The sequence below is a fragment of the Lithobates pipiens genome, unplaced genomic scaffold (assembly GCF_037356315.1).
Source record: "Lithobates pipiens isolate NorthernLeopardFrog02 unplaced genomic scaffold, aLitPip1_a1.2 Scaffold_10, whole genome shotgun sequence".
Classification (NCBI taxonomy): Eukaryota; Metazoa; Chordata; class Amphibia; order Anura; family Ranidae; genus Lithobates; species Lithobates pipiens.
The window spans coordinates 107,477,771-107,485,883 of record NW_027507686.1 but is presented as its reverse complement, the minus strand read 5'-3'; the positions used below and the strand labels follow the sequence as shown (position 1 = coordinate 107,485,883).

At 43.2% G+C, this 8,113-nt stretch overlaps 2 pseudogenes; both read left to right on the top strand.

Annotated features, from left to right (window-relative positions):
• The first annotated feature begins 237 nt into the window (after positions 1-237).
• On the top strand, positions 238-356 carry LOC143945414 (5S ribosomal RNA; annotated as a pseudogene).
• Positions 357-458: 102 nt separating this feature from the next.
• LOC143951615 (5S ribosomal RNA) lies at positions 459-575 on the top strand (annotated as a pseudogene).
• The last annotated feature ends 7,538 nt before the right edge of the window (positions 576-8,113 follow it).

Genomic DNA, 8,113 nt, shown 5'->3' with positions numbered 1-8,113 from the left:
GAGAGTGTCTGAATAGAACACCTATGGCCACATCACCCTGAAAGCGCACAATCTCATCTGATCTCGGAGGCCTAGCAGTGTACGGCCTGGTTAATACCTGTATGGGAGACCATCTGTGAATACCAGGTGCCGTAGGCTTCTTTTTATGTTGTTGGCGTTGACCTGTTTATTTTCGCTTGTTTCCCAAGGTGACCATCTTGGTGTTTAACAAGAGGGTTGACAGTGCCCAAAGAGATCACCTACGGCCCCATCACCCTGAAAGCACCCGATCTTGTCTGATCTCAGAGGCTAAGCAGTGTCGGGCCTGGTTAGTACCAGGATGGGAGAATGTCTGGGAATAACAGGTGCCGTAGGCTTCTTTTTATGTTGTTGAATTTGACCTGTTTTTTTTTTTCACTAGTTTCCCAAGGTGAAGATCTTGGCATTTGTCAAGAGGGTTGAGAGTGCCCGAAGAGATCACCTACGGCCCCATCACCCTGAAAGCGCCCAATCTCGTCTGATCTTGGAGGCTAAACAGTGTCGGGCCTGGTTAGTACCTGGATGGGAGACCGCCTGGGAATACCAAGTTGTTGGCTTTGACCTGTTTTTTCGCTTGTTTCTCAAGGCGACCATCTTGGCGTTTGTCAAGAGGGTTGGGAGTGTCTTGAAGAGAACGCTTATGGCCACATAACCCTGAAAGCACCTGATGTCGTCTGATTTCAGAGGCTAAGCAGCATCAGGCCTGGTTAGTACCTGGATGGGAAACTGCCTGGGAAGACCAGGTGCCATAGAAGGATCTGGCCTGGTTAGTGTCTTGATTGGGAGATCTCCTGGGAATACCGGATGGGTTTAGTGTATTCAGAGAGTCTAGTGTATACAGTCGGCGAGTGTATACATAAGACTGGCTAGTTTACACAGTGTTTACAGAGATGCAAGGGTGTACAGAAAAGCTGGTATACATAGAAGACTACAGCATACAGAAGAAAGGCTAGTGAATACAGAATACAGACTCGTGTATGCAGATAGGCTTCAGTATACAGAGATGTTAGAGTAAACAGTGAGGCTGGGGTACACAGAGAGGCTAGTTTAAAGAGAGGCTAGTATATACAAAGATGTTAGTGTATATAAAGAGGTTAGTGTATAGAGAGAGTCGAGTGTATAGAGAAAGGTCAGTGCATATAGAGAGACCAGTGTATACAGAAGACAGGCTTGGGTATACATCAAAGCTGACAGTGTATACAGAAGACTGGGCAGTGTATACAGAGAATCTAGTGGGTACAGAAGACAGACTGGTGTATTCTAGCTAGTTTTTACAGTCTAGTGTATACAGAAGACAGGCTGTGGTATACAGAGGGTCTAGTGTATTCAGAGAGTCTAGAGTATACAGTCGGCGAGTGTATACATAAGACTGGCTAGTTTACACAGTGTTTACAGAGATGCAACGGTGTACAGAGAAGCTAGTATATATAGAAGACTAGAGCATACAGAAGAAAGGCTAGTGAATACAGAATACAGACTCGTGTATGCAGATAGGTTTGAGTATACAGAGATGTTAGAGTAAACAGTGAGGCTGGGGTACACAGAGAGGCTAGTTTAAAGAGAGGCTAGTATATACAAAGATGTTAGTGTATATAGAGAGGTTAGTGTATATAGAGAGGTTAGTGTATAGAGAGGGTCGAGTGTATACAGAAAGGACAGTGCATATAGAGAAACTAGTGTATACAGAAGACAGGCTTGGGTATACATCAAAGCTGACAGTGTATACAGAAGACTGGGTAGTGTATACAGAGAGTCTAGTGGGTACAGAAGACAAGCTGGTGTATTCTATCTAGTTTTTACAGTCTAGTGTATACAGAAGACAGGCTGTGGTATACAGAGGGTCTAGTGTATTCAGAGAGTCTAGTGTATACAGTCGGCGAGCGTATACATAATACTGGCTAGTTCACACAGTGTTTACAGAGATGCAAGGGTGTACAGAGAAGCTAGTATATATAGAAGACTACAGCATACAGAAGAAAGGCTAGTGAATACAGAATAAAGACTCGTGTATGCAGATAGGCTTGAGTATACAGAGATGCTAGAGTAAACAGTGAGGCTGGGGTACACAGAGAGGCTAGTTTAAAGAGAGGCTAGTATATACAAAGATGTTAGTGTATATCAGGGCTCAACAAAACCCGGGCGTCAGGTCGCATTTGCGACTAGAAATAGCGACCTGGCGCTTGGGGCAGCACAGCTGGGTGTATCCTGTCTCCGTGGACCCCCCCAGCGTGATCGCGTCGGTCCGTTCCGCCGCCGGCCGGTAATTGAGGCCACGGCTTTGAGGCCTTCTGGGGTCCTATGATTCCTTCTGGAATCTGGCGCCCTCTTGTGGTGGCCGTTGGTATGACAACCAGCAATGCTAATGGAGCTTGCTCTGCCTGTTTTTTTATTACCTGCCTATCTACTTCCCTTTATTTAGAACCCCCTAAACATTATATATATATTTTTTATTCTAACACCCTAGAGAATAAAATGGTGGTTGTTGCAATACTGTCTGTCACACCGTATTTGCGCAGCGGACTTACAAGCGCACTTTTTTGGGGAAAAATAATTTAGTTAATAAAAAAGTAAGACAACAAAGTTAGCCCAATTTTTTTTTATATTGTGAAAGATAATGTTACGCTGTGTAAATTAATACCCAACATGTCACGCTTCAAAATTGCACCCACTCATGGAATGGCAACAAACTTTTACCCCTTAAAATCTCCATAGGCGACGTTTAAATAAATTCTACAGGTTGCATGTTTTGAGTTACAGAGGAGGTCTAGGGCTAGAATTATTGCTCTCGCTCTACCGATCACGGTGATACCTCCTATGTGTGGTTTGAACACCGCTTTCATATGCGGGCGGGACAGGGCGCGTTTAAAAATATATATATTTTTTCCTTATTTTAACTTTTTTATTTTTATTTTTTTCACTGTTCTTTTAAAAAAAAACATTTGTGTCACTTTAATTCTTATTATAAGGAATGTAAAAATCCCTTGTAATAGAAAAAGCATGACAAGTCCTCTTAAATATGAGATCGAGGGTCAGAGAGACCTCAGATCTCATATTTATACTAAAATGCAATTAAAAAAATAAATTTGGCATTTGAAAAAAATAAATAAATAAAATGTCCCTCTAAGAACTATGGGCAATGACTTGGAGACGGGGGGGACGGAGGCGCTATCTTCCCCTCACTCGTCTCCATGTCAGGCCAGGGACAGGTCCGGATCGCCGTTACCGACCTGGCTCCTAACTTTTTAAGCTGGCTCCTAGATTCCAAGCAAATTTGTCAAGCCCTGGTGTATATAGAGAGGTTAGTGTATAGAGAGGGTCGAGTGTATACAGAAAGGACAGTGCATATAGAGAAACTAGTGTATACAGAAGACAGGCTTGGGTATACATCAAAGCTGACAGTGTATACAGAAGACTGGGTAGTGTATACAGAGAGTCTAGTGGGTACAGAAGACAAGCTGGTTTATTTCTAGCTAGTATTTACAGTCTAGTGTATACAGAAGACAGGCTGTGGTATACAGAGGGTCTAGTGTATTCAGAGAGTCTAGTGTATACAGTCGGCGAGTGTATACATAATACTGGCTAGTTCACACAGTGTTTACAGAGATGCAAGGGTGTACAGAGAAGCTAGTATATATAGAAGACTACAGCATACAGAAGAAAGGCTAATGAATACAGAATACAGACTCGTGTATGCAGATAGGCTTGAGAATACAGAGATGCTAGAGTAAACAGTGAGGCTGGGGTACACAGAGAGGCTAGTTTAAAGAGAGGCTAGTATATACAAAGATGTTAGTGTATATGGAGAGGTTAGTGTATAGAGAGGGTCGAGTGTATACAGAAAGGACAGTGCATATAGAGAAACTAGTGTATACAGAAGACAGGCTTGGGTATACATCAAAGCTGACAGTGTATACAGAAGACTGGGTAGTGTATACAGAGAGTCTAGTGGGTACAGAAGACAAGCTGGTGTATTCTAGCTAGTTATTACAGTCTAGTGTATACAGAAGACAGGCTGTGGTATACAGAGGGTCTAGTGTATTCAGAGAGTCTAGTGTATACAGTCGGCGAGCGTATACATAATACTGGCTAGTTCACACAGTGTTTACAGAGATGCAAGGGTGTACAGAGAAGCTAGTATATATAGAAGACTACAGCATACAGAAGAAAGGCTAGTGAATACAGAATACAGACTCGTGTATGCAGATAGGCTTGAGTATACAGAGATGCTAGAGTAAACAGTGAGGCTGGGGTACACAGAGAGGCTAGTTTAAAGAGAGGCTAGTATATACAAAGATGTTAGTGTATATCAGGGCTCGACAAAACCCGGGCGACAGGTCACATTTTCAACTAGAAATAGCGACCTGGCGCTTGGGGCAGCACAGCTGGGGGTATCCTGTCTCCGTGGACCCCCCCAGGGTGATCGCATCGGTCCGTTCCGCCGGTGGCCGGTAATTGAGGCCGTGGCTTTGAGGCCTTCTGCGGTCCTATGATTCCTTCTGGAATCTGGCGCCCTCTTGTCGTGGCCGTTGGTATGACAACCAGCAATGCTAATGGAGCTTGCTCTGCCTGTTTTTTTATTACCTGCCTATCTACTTCCCTTTATTTAGAACCCCCTAAACATTATATATATTTTTTATTCTAACACCCTAGAGAATAAAATGGTGGTTTTGCAATACTGTCTGTCACATCGTATTTGCGCAGCGGACTTACAAGCGCACTTTTTTTGGGAAAAATATTTTAGTTAATAAAAAAGTAAGACAACAAAGTTAGCCCAATTTTTTTTTATATTGTGAAAGATAATGTTACGCCGAGTAAATTAATACCCAACATGTCACGCTTCAAAATTGCACCCGCTCATGGAATGGCGACAAACTTTTACCCTTTAAAATCTCCATAGGCGACGTTTAAATAAATTCTACAGGTTGCATGCTTTGAGTTACAGAGGAGGTCTAGGGCTAGAATTATTGCTCTCGCTCTACAGATCACGGCGATACCTCCTATGTGTGGTTTGAACACCGCTTTCATATGCGGGCGGGACAGGGCGCGTTTAAAAAAAAATATATATATTTTTTTTTCCTTATTTTAACTTTTTTATTTTTATTTTTTTCACTGTTCTTTTAAAAAAAAATTTGTGTCACTTTTATTCCTATTATAAGGAATGTAAAAATCCCCTGTAATAGAAAAAGCGTGACAAGTCCTCTTAAATATGAGATCGGGGGTCAGAGAGACCTCAGATCTCATATTTACACTAAAATGCAATAAAAAAAATTAATTTGTCATTTGAAAAAAATTAATAAATAAAATGTCCCTCTAAGAACTATGGGCAATGACTTTGAGACGGGGGGGACGGAGGCGCTATCTTCCCCTCACTCGTCTCCATGTCAGGCCAGGGACAGGTCCGGATCGCCGTTACCGACTTGGCTCCTAACTTTTTAAGCTGGCTCCTAGATTCCAAGCAAATTTGTCAAGCCCTGGTGTATATAGAGAGGTTAGTGTATAGAGAGGGTCGAGTGTATACAGAAAGGACAGTGCATATAGAGAAACTAGTGTATACAGAAGACAGGCTTTGGTATACATCAAAGCTGACAGTGTATACAGAAGACTGGGTAGTGTATACAGAGAGTCTAGTGGGTACAGAAGACAAGCTGTTATTTTCTAGCTAGTTTTTACAGTCTAGTGTATACAGAAGACAGGCTGTGGTATACAGAGGGTCTAGTGTATTCAGAGAGTCTAGTGTATACAGTCGGCAAGTGTATACATAATACTGGCTAGTTCACACAGTGTTTACAGAGATGCAAGGGTGTACAGAGAAGCTAGTATATATAGAAGACTACAGCATACAGAAGAAAGGCTAGTGAATACAGAATACAGACTCGTGTATGCAGATAGGCTTGAGTATACAGAGATGCTAGAGTAAACAGTGAGGCTGGGGTACACAGAGAGGCTAGTTTAAAGAGAGGCTAGTATATACAAAGATGTTAGTGTATATCAGGGCTCGACAAAACCCGGGCGACAGGTCGCATTTGCGACTAGAAATAGCGACCTGGCGCTTGGGGCCGCACAGCTGGGGGTATCCTGTCTCCGTGAACCCCCCCAGCGTGATCGCGTCGGTCCGTTCCGCCGGCGCCCGGTAATTGAGGCCGCGGCTTTGAGGCCTTCTGCGGTCCTATGATTCCTTCTGGAATCTGGCGCCCTCTTGTGGTGGCCGTTGGTATGACAACCAGCAATGCTAATGGAGCTTGCTCTGCAGGTTTTTTTATTACCTGCCTATCTACTTCCCTTTATTTAGAATTCCCTAAACATTATATATATTTTTTATTCTAACACCCTAGAGAATAAAATGGTGGTTGTTGCAATACTGTCTGTCACACCGTATTTGCGCAGCGGACTTACAAGCGCACTTTTTTGGGGAAAAATAATTTAGTTAATAAAAAAGTAAGACAACAAAGTTATCCCAATTTTTTTTTTATATTGTGAAAGATAATGTTACACCGAGTAAAATAATACCCAACATGTCACGCTTTAAAATTGCACCCACTCATGGAATGGCGACAAACTTTTACCCTTTAAAATCTCCATAGGCGACGTTTAAATAAATTCTACAGGTTGCATGTTTTGAGTTACAGAGGAAGTCTAGGGCTAGAATTATTGCTCTCGCTCTACAGATCACGGCGATACCTCCTATGTGTGGTTTGAACACCGCTTTCATATGCGGGCGGGACAGGGCGTGTTTAAAAATATATATATATATTTTTTCCTTATTTTAACTTTTTTATTTTTATTTTTTTCACTGTTCTTTTAAAAAAAAAATTGTGTCACTTTTATTCTTATTACAAGGAATGTAAAAATCCCTTGTAATAGAAAAAGCATGACAAGTCCTCTTAAATATGAGATCGGGGGTCAGAGAGACCTCAGATCTCATATTTACACTAAAATGCAATTTAAAAAATTAATTTGTCATTCGAAAAAAATAAATAAATAAAATGTCCCTCTAAGAACTATGGGCAATGACTTTGAGACGGGGGGGACGGAGGCGCTATCTTCCCCTCACTCGTCTCCATGTCAGGCCAGGGACAGGTCCGGATCGCCGTTACCGACCTGGCTCCTAACTTTTTAAGCTGTCTCCTAGATTCCAAGCAAATTTGTCAAGCCCTGGTGTATATAGAGAGGTTAGTGTATAGAGAGGGTCGAGTGTATACAGAAAGGACAGTGCATATAGAGAAACTAGTGTATACAGAAGACAGGCTTGGGTATACATCAAAGCTGACAGTGTATACAGAAGACTGGGTAGTGTATACAGAGAGTCTAGTGGGTACAGAAGACAAGCTGTTTTTTTCTAGCTAGTTTTTACAGTCTAGTGTATACAGAAGACAGGCTGTGGTATACAGAGGGTCTAGTGTATTCAGAGAGTCTAGTGTATACAGTCGGCGAGTGTATACATAATACTGGCTAGTTCACACAGTGTTTACAGAGATGCAAGGGTGTACAGACAAGCTAGTATATATAGAAGACTACAGCATACAGAAGAAAGGCTAGTGAATACAGAATACAGACTCGTGTATGCAGATAGGCTTGAGTATACAGAGATGCTAGAGTAAACAGTGAGGCTGGGGTACACAGAGAGGCTAGTTTAACCACTTCGGTACCACGCTATTGCCAAATGACGGCATTAGCGCGGACCTACATTTCCGGGACGACGTCTATTGACGTCGTCCCGTGTACGAGCGGCCTGCGCGCCCCCTGAGGGGCGCACGCGGCGCGCTCTGTGATCGGCGAGTCCATGAGACTCGCCTGATCACCGATCCGTGCAAGGGGTCGATCCCGACCCCTTATCACGTGATCAGCTGTCAGCCAATGACAGCTGATCATGTGATAGAACGGAGCCGGTAATCGGCTATTATTCCTCCTCGCGCTGATAGCGCGAGGAGAAAAAAAAAAGCCGATCACCGGCGGCCGTGATTGGGACATCAGTCCCGATCACGGCCAGTAATGTAAGCGCTCACCTGCCCCCTGCCAGTGCCCACCTGCCCCCTGCAGTGCCAATTTAATAAAAGTTAGTGCCCCCCGTCAGTGCCACCCAGCAGTGCCCACAGTG